A 20,411-nucleotide genomic window follows, 5' to 3' on the forward strand; every position below is an offset into this window, starting at 1 on the left:
GAATGATTAAAAATGTACGAAGAATAAGCAAGGCTGAGCAACAGCAACTGTATTCTTACAATTTCAAGATAATTAATTCCTGAATATTCAAAAACCTGAAAATAATATCCTTGTATTTACATTAGGCAGTAAAGAACAACTTAACATTGAATGTATATTTAAACAATTATGAAGCTTGTGTTATATAAAATGCCAGCCTTCAATGAATGCAAATATCATGAAGGCTTGACCTTAACTTCAAACAAACAGCAGTTGCAGACAAAGGTTTTCATTAATCTTAAAGTGACAGATAAAGAAAAACCTACTAAATTTTCTGCAGCAGGCTAGATAATTAATCCCAAGGGATCAATTGTACCTCTCTCATCATTTTCTTCTAAAGTTACAATAAGAACTTTTTCAGTATTAATGATAGAATGGGGTTTTTATACAACTATCCTAAAAATTAATAATATTCTTGAATCAACATAAAGTGAAAAGGTAAATCAAAAAATCTTCTTCAATCTATTTCTTGTTATTAGAATTCAATGAAATCATAACTATTAAACAAAAATAAATTATAAAAATTTATATTTAAATCCACATTTCAGAGTGTTCATAGCATTCCAAATTGATTTAACTTCAAAACAAACTTCATTAGCAGACAGGGGTGGTAATTCATCTTAATTTGACAGATAAAGATAATGCTCTGGATTTTCTTCAGGAGGAAAGTAAATTATTCCCAAGCATTCAGTTTACATTATGGGAACATCTTCAGCAGTTATCTCTCTTTGCCAATGCTTTCCTATATAAAGTTAAGAAATCTACCCCACCACCCCAGCTCCAAACCAGAAGACATAGAGAACCAAACTTAGCATCAAAATATGTATTTCTGCCTACTGAACGACCATACCAAATTTGAACTTGATTGGGCAACCATAAAAAAAGTTATTAGAAAAAAACAGAAAATTTGTGGACGGAAGAGTGACAGACGGACAGACAGACAGACGGACGGACAGAGTGATTACTATAGGGCACCCGCAAATCCTTGCGGGGCCCTAATGAGAGTTTGCTTCTTTACTTCTCCCTTTCAAAAATGACTTAATGCATCGGAGTTTTACTGTATATTCTTTTTGCTGTACATATTTTCCCTTTGTGTATATATTTACAAGCACACCCTCTCTTTTTAAATCCTAAGAAAAAGATTTATTTGATAGCCTTGAAATAAAAGACACCCTATTTAAACATTTACTCTTCACTTACTTAGTCCCATGGTGTGTTTCCCTGCTGTGTGAATTGCCCTCAGTTCTGAAATAAGTTTGGCACTGTCATACCCTGCATTGTCTGCTATCGTGGTAGGAAGCTGAAAGTTACATAATAAACATCATAAAATAGAAGTTTAGTCTCCTCATACAACAAAGATAACAAAATGGACACCGATGAAGTTAAACATTATATGACAATTTTTTTCCTAGATAAACATTACTGAAACTTAACATGTGAGCTTACAAAATCAATAAATATTCAGTTGAATTACGGAATCTCAATCACAGATATCCTGAATAAAGTAAAACATGTCTATAGTAAACATACATAGCAAAGTGATTATCATTTCCCAAGACTTCATTTCAGTTGTAAACTAATACATCAATAACAAATTAGGCTTAAAACGAAGCAAGATTGCCATCCCTGGCACTTGGTTTCACGTATTTTTCACTGTACATTGTAAATACACGATATGTATCTCAACAATTTTGAAATCTCTTTATGGATTATAACCTCATCTCAAGTCCTGGGACATCTTCGAAGTTTTATTTTACTGTCCCACTGAGTATGAGTTAAAGGATGTGAATAAATGATTAGTTATGATGAGTACCATTCTTAACGCCCTGGCAAAAGACTCCATGGCAACAGCTTCCTTCCCAGGAGTCTTTGCAGCTAACTTAGAGACGGCATCTGCCATTAACATTTCTGAACTGCCTGTCAAACAAAGAATATGAATGGTAAAACACACTGTCTTTCATAAGGGACTACAAATATACCTTTTTATTTTGTTGCAAATTAAAAATAAAAACTTTTATTACATACTTAGTAATAAATGCAGGTTTTTTGCATGTGCGATATGGCCTACGTCAGAATAGCCGTATCAGCCCTGCAGGGCTGATACGGCTGTTGTGACGTCAATATCACACCCTTAGTAAATTAAACCAAAAAAAAGTACTTGTGATCATACACAATTTTTTACGGGTTCATATTCTCTTAATATTAACTTTTTGAAAATAAGGGTAATCTTAATTTTCAAATACATGTAATAGATTATTTTCAAATTACGGATCGAGTGCATTGAAATAGACGTAGAAACAAGCCCAAATCGTATGAGACAATTACCCGTGGACATGTTCTGTTCTGTATATAAGAAGTCCATGCATGATTATTTACTTATTTTCTTATTTTCCTCGACCAATATCAGCCCTCAGGCCTTCGGCCCTCTGGCTGATATTGGTGTCTCGGGCTGATATAGGATGTGATATGGAAAAGGGTATGTACTATTCTCTATTTAAGTTTAAAGAAGCAACATCAAAATACAGAAACTTCAATCTCTGTGTAAGCTTTCCTTTTAATGTCTTTAAAACAGTATATTTAAAAAAGAATTTTTCTGAAATTTTTTTTTACATAAATTGGTTCAAGAAACAATCAATATTACAATCATTGAATGCTTGGTAATTTTCAACTTGATTAAAGATTTGCATAAACATCATACATTTATGATTAATATACAGAAAGATATAATGTAGTTTCCAACAATTTCACATTTTCTTTTCAATTCAAAACTAAGGATGGCCTTTAAAACTTTTATGACTCTCCGTAGAGTAAGTTCACAGTTTCATGTGACATTGGGCAGACAGACATTGGAGTACTTAAAGGTACTTGGACACAGATTTGAAGTCAATATTTTTTCTACAATATTATGACTTATATATTTTAATAGCATTTCACACAAAAATTAATAAAAAATCTTATTTCATTTAAAAGTTATTAAAATATTTTGGCGGGTTTGATTGACACATGCACTTTCACATATTTTGACCTTTTTCTTGATCCTTAGAAAAAGTGGCAATCTTGTTGTGTATTAATGAGAATTCTACCATGATTATTCAAAACATCAAAGGAAACCGCCGGACATTATTCTCCAATAAATCAAGAACGTAATCAAAAAAATATCAGATCAGAAACACGTATCAAATCTGAACAATTCAAATGCTTGTTTGGCTGTAGAATGAAATTCATGTTTAGACCACATCGATGTGTCGTCTTTTGCATTATAAACACTGTAAATTGCATCACGTTGCTGATGAATGTCGGGTTTTATAGCTAAGCGGGGCTATTCCACGGACCTCTCTACACATTAAACAACGTGATTTTAGCAGTAAAACAGGAACATGATTTTGTTATTGTATATTCATTTTAACTTATCAATAAATATTATGAACATATTTGTACTTTGTAAAAAGGCTATTTTTAATTTAACGAAAGCTCAAATCGTCTGCATTCTATACACAGGTAAGCAAACAAATTTTGTCTCTGGTGTTAAACATGTTAAATGAAACAGCGTAATTGAGACATGGTGACCTAATTCGTTTCTCTATAGAAGAAACGATTATCCTTTATTTAGCGTTTGTACCATACGTGGAAGAATAGAAATAAAGTCCTCGTTGTCATGAATGCTGCAGAATAACCTCCTCGGTCTCGAAATCTTGTTTGAAATATAAAAGCCTTGGCTAGCACCTCGGCTTTTATCTTTCAAACAACATTTCGAGACCGAGGAGGTTATTCTGCAACATTCACGAAAACGCAGACTTTATTTCTTGAATATTAAAACTTTAATGCAGAAAAAAAAAATTTATTCAGAGTCGAAATGTTAGAAAGCAAAACTCCTTCACAAGTATCGTCATTACGAACTAAGAGCTGCGTTCAGAGTTTAGCAAATCGAGCACACTCGTGTTATGTACACAGTTTTTGCTCGAGTTCAATTATTGTTGATGTTTACAATTCACCGGGTGCGTTCAATCGTCACAGTCTGCTTACCACAATTGCACGGCATTTGACTATATATTTTGTGTTTGTTTTTAGTGATCTGTTATAGTTTTTATTGAATAAAACATACATTTTATCATGATACCGATTAATTCGATATTATATGAACATATGATTGGATTATTTGCATATAAATATAGCAAGTATTAGAAAGTCAATAATGCAATCTTTATGATAAAATTAGATCCCTCTCCAATTTTTTTATCGAAGTTTTCAAAAAATATATCACTCAAGGATCCATTCTGTGTAGTTGGGAAATGGTGATTTATAAGGAACATACATATGTAAATGAAAAAAAATCATAGTGTCATATAATGTCTTTTAAACAGAATGGGAAAACAGTTAAACTTTAATAACTTTATAATTTACTTTGATATTTTTTATCAATGAAGGATAAAAAGGAACTGATTGAGAGCTTGAGCCAACAGTTTCCCGAGACATCATATTTACCACAGTACATCACAGACGAAAACGTGTATTGTACCGACATTACTTTATCTCTCCATGATTTAAAAACGTGCTTTTTCAACATAACCTCCAATAAACGATGGAGCGAGAATATTCCAAAAGAATGGTCCTTCTTTGGATTAGAAATCAACCAGAAAAAAAAATCAAAGCGGATCTTGAAGATTTCAGAAATAACAACGAAATTACCAGAGATTACCACTACAGAAGAAATGGATTCAGATGGAGTTGAAAAGGGAACACAGGATATGCTGCGTTATTATCATGATGCCGGAAAAGCTTTATATTTTAATGAAAATGGTCTGGATAAAGATGTAATAATTGACGTCCAATGGTTTGTTGACGCCTTCAAACATATAATAACAGACAAGCTACATATCAAAGGTATCCATATGACCAAAGGTGACTGGAATGAATATTACCAAACAGGAAATTTGCGAGTTCGACTTCTTGAAGAGATTTGGAAACATAAGGATAAAGAGCTGTTTAACAAGGTTAAAAAAGAAAACGAATTCTTCAGTTTAATAATGTCTTTTGAGGGAAGGGAACGATATCTTCAGTATCATAAGGAATCACTTCTCAGTTTTATGCAAAGACTTGGTTTGGTAGCCATTGGTACAGAATCCTATTATGTTCCGTGCATGAATCGTAAAGAGGTTGAAGAAGAACTTCTAGGTCTCATCAAGAAATCTGAGAGTAAATCATCTGTTCTTGTTTATCAATTTAAATTTCTGCCTTTTTTCTTGTTTTTCCGTCTTATTGTTGCGTGTATGCAAATAAAGAATTGGGAAGTACTCGAAAATAATCGTACATCTTGCCTCTACAGAAATTCAGCTTTGTTTATGTGTAGTGAGTACAATGTAGTTTTATCCGTCACTAAAGTTTCTATACAACTGCAAGTATTTCATCCGATGGAAGGGTATGATTTGGAAAGAGCACAAACATGCAGAATTCAAGGCAGGATAGAAGAGATGCTAATTAATTTAGCAGGGACATTTAACAGAAAAATACAGTTTGAGAAAGCTTTAGATGTCAAACGGACAAGGTAGAAACAATTGCAATGGATATCGAGAATCATTTTTTTATCGGAAAAAAGAATTCCGAAAGAAGATCGCAAAATGATGTGCCCTTTGCATTCCGTCACTAATCGACATATCATCGATACCACTGAGTTGACGAAATATTGGGAATTAAAGAGGGAAACGATTGGTGGAGACGGATAACAATTTTCTACATGTACATGTAAATGTTGAATTGTTGTATTGGTTTTAAAATTCTCAAACGTTTTGCAAGTGAATGAATAAAGATTCTGTATACACAGTAGGGTTTTCAAAAATGGTTTGCTCTGTCAGATTTTGTTTGAAAAGCCATAAGGATACGTTAATAAGAATTGGTTCAAACCTTGTATCTGTATATAGAGTAAATGACACACAGAGTTTTTTTTTGCATTTTTAAAGGCAATGAAAGTATACATTGCATAAAAATATTTAGATTTTATAAACATACTCTACATTATAAGAAGGCTTTTCATTGAATGCACGTTAGCAATTGAAATATTCAATTCATGCATTTGACATAATTTCACTCAAAGGCTTATTTTCATTTCATCTGTCGAACGGTCCACTTTTTGTTCCTAATTGCTCTTTAAGAAATCTCAACAAAAGACATATTCAGATTTAAGCCAAATTTAATGTCGAGTATGTGAACATTCATTCTTCCCCACTTCTCTTTTATCTGTAAAGAAAAAGAAAATATTAAATGCATGGAATAAGGAAAAACACATAATTTTTTCGTAAACATTATTATTATCCCCATAATAATCCTATTTAATTCCCTGTATATCTTAAATATAAATGCTAAATAACTATAATCTTTTTAAGTATTCATAACCTTCATCTTTCAAACTATTTTTTCACTATACCCTCAAATAGCTACGTTGTAATTCTTTACCTAAAAATCTTTAACTAGCATTGATTTGTGGGTAAACTCAGAAAAAAGATGTGTTTGTGAAATACTGATACCCCAGTATACCAGATTAAATTATGGTTGAAGTTTCCCGAGTGCAAGTCAAACTCAAAAGTCAAGGTCAAAGGTCAAAATTGTTGATATCCAAGGAAAGTCTTGTCAAGAATAAACCTGTGAAATATGATAGCCCTAGTACTATCAGCTCAAAAGTAAAAAAAGGTAAAACTAGAAGTTCAAGGTCAAATATTTTAATTGATTTCCATTGAAAGGTCTTGTCACAGTTAATACACAAGTGAAGTATAAGAGCCCTAGCATCAAGAGTTATGGCCAGCATTCACGTTTTGGAACTTTCTTAAAAGTGGGTCATACTCAAAGTTCAATTCAAAGGATACGTTAAGTTTAGTGTTCCGGCAGAAAGGTCTTGTCACAATGATTACACAGGTCTCTGAAAATATTAAAGACAGTACTTTCAACCACTAAAATGGTATGGCCATTGTGAAAATTGACAGACAGACAGTTATTTCCCAAGTCTATTTTATTTTCTAGTTCTTAGGAGAAAAAAAATCTAAGAAATATCAACTTTTCTAAACTTGTGACACGATATTAAGTCTCCTCCAAAGAACAAAAATTGTATCATCTACCCTTAAATATCTTTTCTTCCCTCAAGGGCGAGTTTTATTTCATTGATTGATCTTGTACGTACGTAAAAGTGAACTGATGAACTACTTATGTACATTTTGTTAAACCTGTAAATCACAGTGTAACAAATTGAATGCAGTCTCATGTAGACGTATATATTTTTTTTTTCGGAAAATGTAGGTCAGATTCAACATTCAAAGCAAGTTGGGTAGTATGCATCCTTAAATGTATTACCTATGGAAGTTTGGTCATATAATAACTTGGAAATGGAACCTGCACCAAAAATTTTTACCTGATCACTTATCAGGAAAATTTAGGTCAGATTCAGCATCCGAAGCAAACCTGGTAGTGTGCATCCTTAGATGTATCATCCATGCAAGTTTGGTCAACTTATCGTTAATAGTTACTTGGAAATGAGACCTACACTAAAAACTGCACCAAAAAGGTTAACCTGCTCCAAAAACATTAATCTGGTCATTCCTTTGATTTAATTGCAGCGTCTAAAAATTTGACTGGTACAATTAAACACACTAGAAGCATGTTCCATGCCTGCCTTATTGTAACAGAGCAATCACCAAAATTAATTATGAATAAAAGAATTAGGTCTTATAAGGTTGCAGATGCTTACTTAGCTACTTAGAGAGAAAGAAAGTAAACAAACAAGGATTTATAATTTGCCTTTTTGTCATTACTGCTGTTGTTTGTTTATTGTGCTTGATCGAGTTTTAAGACATGAAAGTGAGTATTAGGATTATTTGGGTGAGAAACTGGGGAATAAGATGAAAAATTTTTAAACACCTTCTCAAAAAACCTGACAAGCAAAAAAAAAAAAAAAGGAAATGCCAATTTTCGAAACACGAAAATCCTATTGGGGGGTGGGGGTGAAAAAGGGAGGGAAATCGAACTTCAGTACCAAATTTTTTTTCAAAACACCTCATTTTCCTCATTTCATACCTATACTGCGACATGTCAGTGGAAAGTGTGGGGGGGGGGGGGGGCTAAACCTACGAAGAAATCGTTCAATGACTATACTGTATATGTATATACATGTATATCTTTGGAAAAAAAGTGGGGGGGGGGTTAAGTCTATACTAAGCATATATTTGGGAAAAAAGTGGGGGGCTAAGCCCCCCTAGCCCCCCCCCCCCCCCCCCGCCCCCGGGTCCGACGCCTATGCTGGGAACACGTGGGAGAATTCGAAGAGAGCAGAATGGAGTTTAGAAGTCGAGGAGATTGGAAGTCTTTTAATTGTGAACTTAGTAATTTACCGTGAATATGTTGGATGTGTTGCGAGTATGTAAATAAATTAGGTTTACGTAAATAAAATTAAAACTATCGTAATTATTAACCAGTGGCAGTGACGGGGCAGTGACGGGAAGGACATCGGTTACATTATCGATTAGGGCATAGAAGTACTTAACCTAATTTATTTAAAACTGATATCTTTAACAGGTAAGTTAAACTGGGTAGGATGAGCTGACCAAATTTACTGTGTTTTAATAACCATAGGACCTATAATCCTTGGATGTCTTTTAAGTTTTCTGTCAGTCAGAGTCAGTCTTGTAAAGTCATATAAACATGACGGGATTAAGTACATTCTCAATACCAGGAATCTCATCAAATAAGTGTATGAGGTATAGAGGCGGACATTGACAAACAATGGCGTTGTCGGACGTCATGAAAATTGATGGCGCCAGGTGATCATATGTGGGTTTTTTATGCGCCCGGATCGATATATCCAGGGCGTATATTGTTTTTGTCCTGTCTGTTTGTCTGTCTGTCTGCTGTCAACTTTAACCTTTGCCATAACTTTTGAACCATAAGAGATAGAGAACTTCATATTTGGTATGCATACTCCACTAATAAAGTCCTTTCAAATGACATTAAGGTCAATGACCTTGTGACTTTGACTGTGACCTATATGCTAAAAATAGCTTTTTTGACTGTTTTTCATAGTTTTGAACCATAGGAGATAGGGACTTCATATTTGGTATACATACTCCACTAATAAAGTCCTTTTGAATGATATCAAGGTCAATGATCTTATGACCTTGACTATTACCTATATGCTTAAAATAGCTTTTTCCACTTTTTGTCCTAACTTTTGAACCAGAGAAGATAGGGAATTCATATTTGGTATGCATACTCCACCAATTAAGTTCTTTCAAATGACACCAAGGTCAATGACCTTGTGACCTTGACTGTGAACAATATGCTAAAAATAGATTTTTCGAACTCTGTAGCCGCCGGGCGCATAGTGTTTCACAAACACATCTTGTTTTAGTATAATTTGGTAAATAATGAACCTATCAAGCTAAACTTTTCAACATTTCTCTATTTTTTTGTTTATTTTCTTTATGAAATTTGAAAGCACAGACTACATACTATCCTTATAGCCTCAGTCCATAATCTTAATTTTGATAACCCCTTGTTAATGTACACTGTACTTTGCTATTATGATCAATAGGTTTGCGTTATCCGTTGTTGATCAATGTGAGAACATCGTTATCTTTGAAAGCATTTTTAAATGTAGTAGCGCTTACCTACCCTGAAAATATCTGCCAAAACAAATATTCAAGTACATGAATAAGGGCGAAACTTTTTTTGTCCAGATCAATTCCCCCACTAAATGTACTAATTCTTTAATTTTATTAAAATTACGATAAAATTTGGAACACTGCTACCTCAAAACAGATGTCGTGGGCTGGCCTGAGAAATCTAATTTTAATTTAATGAGGCTTTAAGCTTTCAGACACTGCTGGTGCCAAAAAAAAAAATAAAAGGGTTTAAAATAATAATGAATGATCAATAAATCATATTAAATAGTAGAAATTTATTACAATTCATACATGGTTCACACGTTGAATTAACTTAATTAAACACTAAGGACACTAATTTGTTCAGTTGTGAATTTATCAAAATGTCACTAATGTACACGATTTCAGTGATGTCTGTGATCCAGTTGTCGGGGCCTGGGTGCTGATTTGATGATATCTTCAACACGTAGGATCATTTCGGCGGCCTTGGAGGCGCTCATTAAGACTTGGCGCTTCACCTGGAAGGATTCTGTGATTCCTAACTTCTCCAAGTCACCCACCTCACCCTCTACCATATCTACAGTAAAAACACACATATAATAAAATCTCTAGTCTCAAGTTATGGTCATGAGAACTGAAGAACTTGGAAGAATTTTAACATTTGTTTTTTTTTAATTTAAATGAAAGTTTGCTTCTTTACTTCCCCACTCTCAAAAATGACTTAATGTACATGCACTGTATATTCTGATAGCTGCATTTTTCCCTTTGTGTATTTATTCACATACACCCCAACCCCCTTCTTTTTAAAATTCACAGAAAAATTATTATTTAATAGGCCTGAAATAAAAGACACCCTATTTAAGCATTTAATCTTCGTTTACTTAGCCCCATGGTGTGTTTCCCTGCTGTGTGAATTGCCCTCAGTTCTGAGATAAGCTGGGCACTGTCATACCCTGCATTGTCTGCTATCGTGGTAGGAAGCTGAAAGTTACAAAATAAACATCATTAAATAGAAGTTTAGTCTGCTTATACAACTAAGATAACAAAATGGTCATCAATGAAGTCAAACATTTACGTTTATTCAATGTTGTAAACTTTACAGATATAAGAAATAACGCTTACAACTAAGGAAAAGTGCCCAAACCTGGTACTTCTTTATATGCATGTTTCACTGTACATTGGATATTTGTAAGACCCAAACAACTTTCTCTTTACAATCCTAAGATATATTGAAAGTTTATAACTGTCCCACTGAGCATGAGATAATTATTTGAAATAATGATTTGACACATGACATTTGAATTGAAAATGATGTTCCATTCTTAACGCCTTGGCAAATGATTCCATGGCAACAGCTTCTTTCCCAGGAGTCTTTGCAGCCAATTTAGAGACAGCATCTGCCATTAACATTTCAGAACTGCCTGTAAAACAAAGATTATTCATAGTGAACACACTTTCTTTCATAAAGGGCGACAAATATATTTTGTTTTGTTTGTTGCAAAATATGAAGAAAAAACTTTAAAATTTAAAGTTAAGGGAATACAGAAACTTTGCTTTCTGTGCTAGCCTATCAGTAAAAGATCTCTTATCAGTTTATTTCTACAACACTTTTCTTAATATAATTTCCAAATAATTGGTTCTAGTTATAAATGTCACTAGGCTTGAATGCTTTGTAATTTTCATTTTTGATTACAAAATTGCATAAGCATCTTACATTTATGGTTAATAAACATAAATATATTTCAACAATTCCACAATTTTCATGTTCAAGCCCAAATCAAGGATGAGCTTTAGGATTTTCTGACTCTAGCAGGGAAAGTTCACAATTTCATGTGACATCGGGTAAAAAAGACATTGGAGTACTTAAGTCCCACTTACCCCCTCCAAACACTGTTTTGGTTTCCTTGATAGTCTGCGTTACAACACAAAGGGCGTCGTGGAGAGACCGCTCGGCCTCATCAAGGATCTGTTTAGTGGTGCCTCGTAGAACAATGGTGCAGGCCTCACCCATCTCCACACCTAAATAACATCAATCAAATCTCATCAGGTTACTTACAATAATCTCAGGGGGTTATAAAGGTAGTATGGAGTCATTAGATTTTGAGATGTCTCTATATTTTGTGGATTTATGATTACCTTGTATCCATCAATTCACATCCTCTATAATTTGAATTATATGAGTCATCTCTTTTCGATCTAAAATATATGTAAGATTAAAATAAGGTCCCTCGAACTTGCACATTTTAGGCTTTTGTACATTTTACGGATTCCACAGTATTACAGACTGATGTATCATAAATTAAAACTCTCTTCGTAAACAACTTGATGACTTTATGAATGTAATACCTTTTAATAATTATCTTCCCTGAGAACTTGTAATGATTAACTTATCCTTTCCTTTCATCACTTCCTCTATCAGTTTACACTTGCCCAGTCTAACGTGGTCAGGAGAGTCAAACGTGGACGCAATTTCACCACCTTGAAACTGATGCATATGCTTTCTAAACTTGTACTTTTAATTCATTATGCGAATTTTCATTAAGCTTCTCACTTTCCTCTTAAATTATTTTGTAATTGAACATTCCAAAATATACTAAAACTGCCTCCTTTTACATAATAAAACTGCATACTGTTCAAAGACTCATGGGCGAAAATGCTCACGTAAAAGTAACACTTTCCCTGCTCTTCCTGAGATGATCCAGTGACCTTTTTCTGTATTCCTGAGATTTGCTTTCAACTTAATATAATAATGTACAGGTATTTTTCATGAACTTTTTAATATCAAATCCTGGGCGAATAATTTATAAATAATCCCCCCACTCCTCCTTTGGAAGTTCTCTTGATCTGAATTGTCTGAGGTTTCTTGTATCACACAAAAATCATAGAAAAATTGAATCTGTATGATGTGAAATGATTGCATATTAATATACCTAATGATTGCTAAATGCCAGACAAAATGAGACAATCTTTGTGCAAAGAAGATCACATAGGCCTTTGGCTCGGGTGAGAAACTGAACAGGGCAGCTTAACATAATTATATGATAAACATGGTCAAAAGAATTATTCCTGTCCCACAAATGTGCAAAAAATACCTACCTGAGACTAATGCTAGCCTCTCGATTTCCTCAAAGTCAGCATGTTCAATGGCCATTACACCTGCATCCGCAAACATCTGTTCTGGGTAGTTATAAATTAATTGCCTGTAAGGATGAAAGCTGATTAAGAAAACTTTTCATCTAAAGTTTGACAGCTTGTTCACCAAATACATGTACAAGGAATATACCCAATTTGGACACTTCAAGTACAGACATACATGTACTGTAAAATTGTGGGGTCAAATTTTCATGGTTTGTGTAGAAACTCTTGGTTCTTGGGGATTTGAATTTATGGATGAAGAATTGTTGAGTAGTCATGTAATATGTAACATTTAACATTTCATGATGGACATGAAATCGTGGGCCTCTTCATACCTTAAAAACAAGGAACCCCCCCCCCCCCAAATATTTGTAATTTCCCAGTTATACCCAATGGATAGATGTGAAAATGTGTACCTTGGTTTTATCTGTATCCATGGGTGTGTTAGCTATACAAAACCTTGGCATTCTTTATCCTCTTGGGTTGATTAACACCAATCGTTTTATCCAGAAGGAAACCTTTACCAAATACAAAGAAATATATTCATAGATAAAGCAGTGCAAAACCTAAAAGGCAGTCTGAAAATTTTACCGAGATCATCTAGCAATCAAAATGCACCGAGAATATTGCAAAATATCATACATACCATTGACATCAGATCTAAACAGAATTTGAATAAGTCAAAACATACTTACAGCTGTGCCCAAAAATGCTTAAATATTGATTTTTATAACAATTAAAAGCTTGCACAAAGTAACAAATATTATCAGTATTTACACTGGGCTGCAAAAATCAACTCAGCTCACCTTCAGCAGTCTTGTAATCCTCCTCAAGATTTCTTAATAAAGTGAATGGCGTCTAAATTACCACTGCCCTACAAAGATAAAAATCCTTCTCACTCCACATGCACTTACACTCAAACCAATATAATAAAATACTGCCAAATACGTTTTATTCATAACTTTATTTTTGTTTATTTACATTAGCTTATCTGCTAGCAGAAATTAAACCACCATTTATAAATATAACATCAGGATTTTTATAAAACAAACCAGAGTTTGCAAAAATTTCACCTTGCTGATAATTACGAAAAGGCTCTCTTACGTTTATAATTTGTCACAAAATATAATGATCTACAGTATATGATAGTGCCAAGCTTTACAAAATACTAAACAAATATAGTTTTTGCAACCATAAACTTAGTTTATCAAAAATTTGCATAAATTTTCAGAAGAACATTACTAATAAAATGAAGATTCACCTTTTTTCTTCATACATTTCCATTAATTGCAAAAACATTAACTCACACTTATCACAGGAAAAAATCAATCATTCCATTAACAACTGATCACTAGGATGATGGGGAAATTAAGTTATACAGAACAGTCAGTTTACTTTGCTACATCTACGGCCAGTTTAGGGTATTTATATTTGTACTGAGTGAGAATTTTGGCGTACCATTAACTTTAGAACTGCGTCTACAGCCAGGTTAGAAAAGTGATCTCTGCACTGAGTCTGGATTTTGGAGCTGAGGGTGGTAAGAGCAATGATCATCAAGTCCTCACGAAACATCTCATTATTACTGAAAAGGAAATATCAGCATTGAAATATTATATAATAAACACATTTCTGTTATTTTTCTTTTCAAAATACACCATTTCCTATGTTATCTACTCTGACAACCGTTCACGGTAGCTAAGTCGGTAGAGCGCTCGCTCCGTGATCGGGAGGTCGTGAGTTCATATCTCTGCCGCGACTGACCTATTCGTTTAAATGGGTAGCAACTGTTCCTTCGCCATGCGCTCGGCACTTTGAAGTGAAAGTTGCGGGTCCTTCGGATGAGACCTTAAAAACCGAGGCCCTGTGTCAGCGGCAGGCGTTGGCACGATAAAGATCCCTCGCTGCTAAATGGCAATGAGTGCCGAGTAAAGGTCAAAATTTGAAGACCTTCACCGGCATACGGTGTCGTCTCCATATGAATTAAAAATTCTCGAGAGGGACGTTAAACAATATACAATCAATCAATCTACTGTGGCACTTTTATAATGATAAAAGATTGATAATCATTTACATATAAAAGTTTTCACCATAAACATGTAAATTGTTTATTGTATTTCACTGCCATAATTGCCTTCAAAATACAAACCAGAATAACTTGTTACAGTAAGTGACAAAAGACCCAGTAAGGCTGTCTCATATCTACTCATATTACTCATCTACTTGTACTCGACAATACAGTAAAACTTGTAAAGTACGAAGACAGATATTGTGAATTCACTGATAAAGCAAATGTATCTTGGATCTCAGTCCAACTACATGAATGTATATAAATTTTATGAATTCCTTCTACTCAATATAACAAACTACAGATGTAGCAAAGTAATTTTGTAGGTCCCAGTGGTTGCATTAAAGCAATTCAATTTTAAGTTCCAATAAGAAGACAGTGTTTCTGACCTTTGATTCTCGATCTTACTAAAATATTCATAAAAATGATATTTTTTTTTATAAGTACATGAATATTTACTAATATAAGTATTATGAATAGAGGATAGTGTACTCTAAAAATATGAAGGAATGTCTTGTGCTTTCACATCCCAATGGGATGGATATTGATCATTTAATTTAATGCAAACCCTTTACTATGACCGTCAATTACTTATCTTTTCCCACACAAGTAGAGAAACCATTGACGATATTTACTAGCAAAAGCAATCTATTTTTTTTTTTTAAATTTGTAGTCTCGAATTTAATCTAATCACAAAAGTAAAGGCACCTATTATATTCAAACATAAATTAACTTAAGTAAAAAAATGAAAGCCAACATGAGAAATAAAAATACCGCGAAATGTATTTATGAATTTAAAAGATTCCGTTTTATCGAATACACTGAACAAGTAGTCGATCAAAGATAAAAATACAGCATAAAGACTTTTTGAAAATCCAAAAAAAAAAAAAAAAAAAAAAAACACACACACACAATCACACATTAAAAAAAGATAAAATTGCATCCTTACTCTACACATTGTCTATTCCCAATTATCCTTTATGCTGATAGAAAATGGACGACAAAACATTGCCAATATTGACACACATCACTAGATATAGCAAATTAAGTTAGATCAGACGAATTTTTTGTGTCGACGGGTATAATAAAATCAACTCTTGGATGTCGTTAGAGACGATGTTTTAACGAGATTTTAACGAAGTCGTCTAGATATATCTGGTCTCATCACCTTTTATTGGTATCCATTGCACTTGATCCGAACATTTTTTGATCGGGTTCGTACTTCTGATGTGAGATTGTTGTTTATAGTTCGACAGCAAGTTAATAAATGCAAAAAGAATGCATATTTTTGGATTGATTGTCTGTTGTTTTGTGTTAGTTTTGTTTTTCATTTGTTCAATGTTAAAAGAATATACTTATAGTTATGTACACATATGAAAAAAATTAATAAATTTTCCTCAGAAAAAATATCAATAAGCATTCAATTCTTTTAAAATCATATAAAAATATTTTTTTTAGTCGAATATTTTTCCATAGGATTTGCATATTTTGTAACAATTCATTCTTTATATTCTTTAAAGAATTTTCCAAATGGACAGAAAGAATATTATAAAATGATTTGTGAAATCAAATAAAGAATTTCCCAGAAAATAAAAAAAAATAAACTTTATGCAAATTCAGAACACAAACACCTTATTGAAATTTTGAAAATCAATTATCTTTTACTATATTATACTTTCATAATGTATACAACCGAAAAAAATACCTTAATGCTCGAAATAATCTTTAACTATCTTTTTTGATTCAGACATCATAGATGTTCACGTACTGCTATGGGGCATCAAAAACATTGGCATTTTTGCCGCTGTTCATAAATTTATAAATGAATCTATTTGATTTGGCTAGATATATTATTGACTCTTATTTGTACATGTTTTTGCTTCTATTTTGCATGACAATTACTATGTGTTTTTAATGAGAAGAACTAATAAGTTTTAGAACTTGTTTCTTATCCTTTTGCTTGTCAATAAAATATGTTCAAAACAATAAAATCGAAGAAACGAAATTCATGTGACGATTTATTATAAAATGAATCCATTTATAAAACTATGGCAGAGAGTTACAAAATGCTTATAATGTCTGAATAATGAACTAGTTACTGATATCTTTCAACTTTAACAACTGTCCTAACATGCTTGACGATTGATTGTTATCACATTTTAAAATTAATCGCTCTTACAGTGTACTGTACATGCAACAATCATTTTATATTTATTAAATAATTTTGGACATAAACTTCTTAAAAACATATTCGTTAAATATACCGTATATGTATATCATTGTATCTTCTTTCTTTTTGACTTGGGACTGGAAAATAATATCTAATTGTTTTATAACTTTATAGTGAAGTACGAAACCTTAAAGGAAAAAAAAAAACTTTGTGACAATAAATATTATGATAATTATATTAAACAACCAATAATTTATACACGAAATAGGAATATCAAGACATATCAGAATCTAGATTTTTATGTTTTCTCTGGTTTCCATATTTAAAAACCATATAGACGATTAAGAAGAGAACCGCAGTATAATTATAATGATTTCTTCGTGTTTTCCTTTATCACTAACATCACTAGACACGTTATATTCGTTAAGAATCCTCCCTAGCTAGTCTGCTCTCTATGAAATATACAAGATAATTGAATAGATAAATGTTTTCTTGTGGTATCGATTCCATGTAATTTGTTAACAGCAGCGAACAAGATTAATGGCGGAATTATGCCATCCGCCGCTAGAGGTCGCGATAGCATAAGCAGGAAATGAATTATCCTGATTTGAACGATGGATCTAGGTAGGTGATTGCGTTTCATGACACTAGTTGTAATGGATCCGGTTTGTAAAACTTAGATTATTTTGAATGTAAAAATTTTTCTCTTGACCATTTTTTCTCTCTATTAGAAATTAAAATAAGAAATTCAGAAACTTAAATTGAATGAAAAGCATTATGAAAGACCAGTTGATGGAGCAAAAATATCTTTTTTTTCTTTCTCATGAAATGGTGCCATGTAATAGCTTTAAAGATTATTGAAAATTTTACTTGGAAATATTTTTTTTTTGGAATTAACGTTTTATGTCAACTTTAATTTGATTCTTAACTTATTGAATATATTAAAAATCCGTTTTAGTAATTTTACTTAAATTAGAACTTAGACACATAGTTACTACTTTACTTTTATAAACTTTAAATTCGAAATAACTTTTAAAAAACTTCTTTCTTTTTTATCTACAGTTTAATTTAATGTACACATAGATACTTTTAAATAATTTCTTAAACGTTTGCACAAAGTTAAATGTTTGTTTAATGGAAATCCCTTCGTAAATAACAATATAAGAAAGGGCATTTAAAATATTTTTATATACACGTATGCAGAAAAATTCTGATTAAGAAATATTTTTTGTCAAGTAAGTTTTCCAAAGCTTGTAAAAGTAACTGAACTATTTCAAACAATAGAAGCAACGTAAAATATTTCTTAAAAAAACTTTAAAAATTGCTTTAAAAAGGTTTAACATTCACACTTACCGACATTAACAAGACAGTACGCTGTAATATTCTTTATAGTGTCAATTAATTCAAATCAGAATATAATCCCACAACAGAATAAAAACGTCTTCAACGGTTTCCACACGAGGGTGAATTATTGATGTAAATTCAACAATGGCAGGGGGAAATAAATTGAAGCACGATTCATTAAGATGTTTAACCATGGAAAATTAACCTGCCGCGGAAAAGAGCCATTAGAATCACCATCGAATCAATCAGTCGGGAAACTGTTGAGCAAACGTTGATTTTGTTTTTCGGCAGTGCTCTAGAAATTCCCTTGGACCATCGATTCGACCTTCCGTTAGTTTCTTTTGAACGTAAGTGCAATATTACCTAATTCTCGGCGGGATAGGCTTTCAACATCTTCTTAATGTAAAAATAAATTAGGATCCACTTCTAACAGAAGAATGGTGTGGCTACTTTTATGTTTTCATTAACTTTTATAGATTTCTGAATGTTTGATTTAGGGACGTTAAACATGCAGTTAAACGTTACAAAAAATCATTGGAAATATCGTAATGCCGTTGGTTCATGTATAGCCAAAGTTTGCATCAAATCATTAACAAGAGGTATGATTACCCGGTGTGTTACACTGCTTGAAAAAACACCTTTACAAAACTTTACTTGCCAAGTAAATTTCATTAAAGGTACTCCAAAAAGCAAGGTCATCTTTGTATTAACTTTACAAAAAGTAAAGCAGAAAAGGTAACCGTTACTTACACGAAAAGATAATTAAATATAACATTTCACCTTTAATGCCATATTAAAGTTCATTAAATATACAAATTTTATTAAAGCCTTATTAAAATGCTTACTATTGTTTAATACACTTATACTTTGGATTTTCACTGTTACTTGAAAGAATCTGATCTAGTCGATACCCAGATTTTTCAGACAAATGTCAAAGATATTTTTTAATTATCTCGTTTTCATTTCCAGTTGAAATTAGTATTAAATGGCCAGGTTAGCTTAGTTGGAGCAGCTCGCGTTTATTTTGGTAACAATACATAAATATTGAACATACATTACATTGAATGTGAAACAATAAAGCACTGCAATGCATTTGTAAAATATTTTACATGTAATACTTTATACCCCTATCACAGAATTAAAAACCGCCCAGGAAAAAACCATAGATGTTAACTATGGAAAACCTGTGTCCGTTGCTATGTAAATAATGTCTCAAGTGAGAATGCCGGACGTGCATTCGGTGCAGTCCTTAAAAATGCATGAACACCCTATGATATTTGCATGTATAAAAAAATCGAAATTAAAATACAACAGTTTTGTTACTTCCATTACCAGTATATTTATACAAATATGGTATATATTATATATATAAAGCAAGAAAAAACATGTGTGTTTATGGAAGAGCTCTGGCTTAAAATGATTCGAACACCTTTCTGAATACTCCTTTCTCATTGGCATTTCTTTGGCCATGTCCACATATACAGACAAAACCATTAATATACGTTTCTATCATACAATGTGTCCCCGCTATACTACGAAACGTGGAAAAAAAACTATTATCCGCACCAGGATTGCCTACAACTCTCAGGATTGGATGGCATAGATTTTTTATATGTACATTGATATTAATAATGATACAGTAATTAATAATATAACAATGAGAAAAAATTGGCATATTGATAATTCTCATTTTCCAAACAAAAACTAGAACTGTCCAGTAGGGACAAATACCCTCCGCTGGGTTTTTCAGAGAAGGTGCCAATTCAAAAATACTTTATGGATCTAGAGGTGTTCATATTAATTTACTTACAAAATTTGCAGTGAAATATAATTGCATGCTCATCATTTTTCTTAATGAATGAAACAAAGGTGCAACCAAATGAAACATCAATACTAATACATTGTAATTCCATTGTAACATTATTTTTTTATTTTATCTTTTTATTTCTGCATTAAAAAATATATTGCACTTATGTGTTATGTCACTCTGCAAACTGATTGTTGAAAAAAAATCATATTA

General features: G+C 32.5%; 1 pseudogene; it reads right to left on the minus strand.

Annotated features, from left to right (window-relative positions):
* Positions 1-9,958: 9,958 nt before the first annotated feature.
* Positions 9,959-19,861, minus strand: LOC134253424 (T-complex protein 1 subunit beta-like; annotated as a pseudogene).
* Positions 19,862-20,411: the final 550 nt, after the last annotated feature.

The sequence above is a fragment of the Saccostrea cucullata genome, unplaced genomic scaffold, assembly GCF_032062105.1.
Source record: "Saccostrea cucullata isolate Sc308-1 unplaced genomic scaffold, CSIRO_AGI_Scuc_v1 ctg3585, whole genome shotgun sequence".
NCBI lineage: Eukaryota > Metazoa > Mollusca > Bivalvia > Ostreida > Ostreidae > Saccostrea > Saccostrea cuccullata.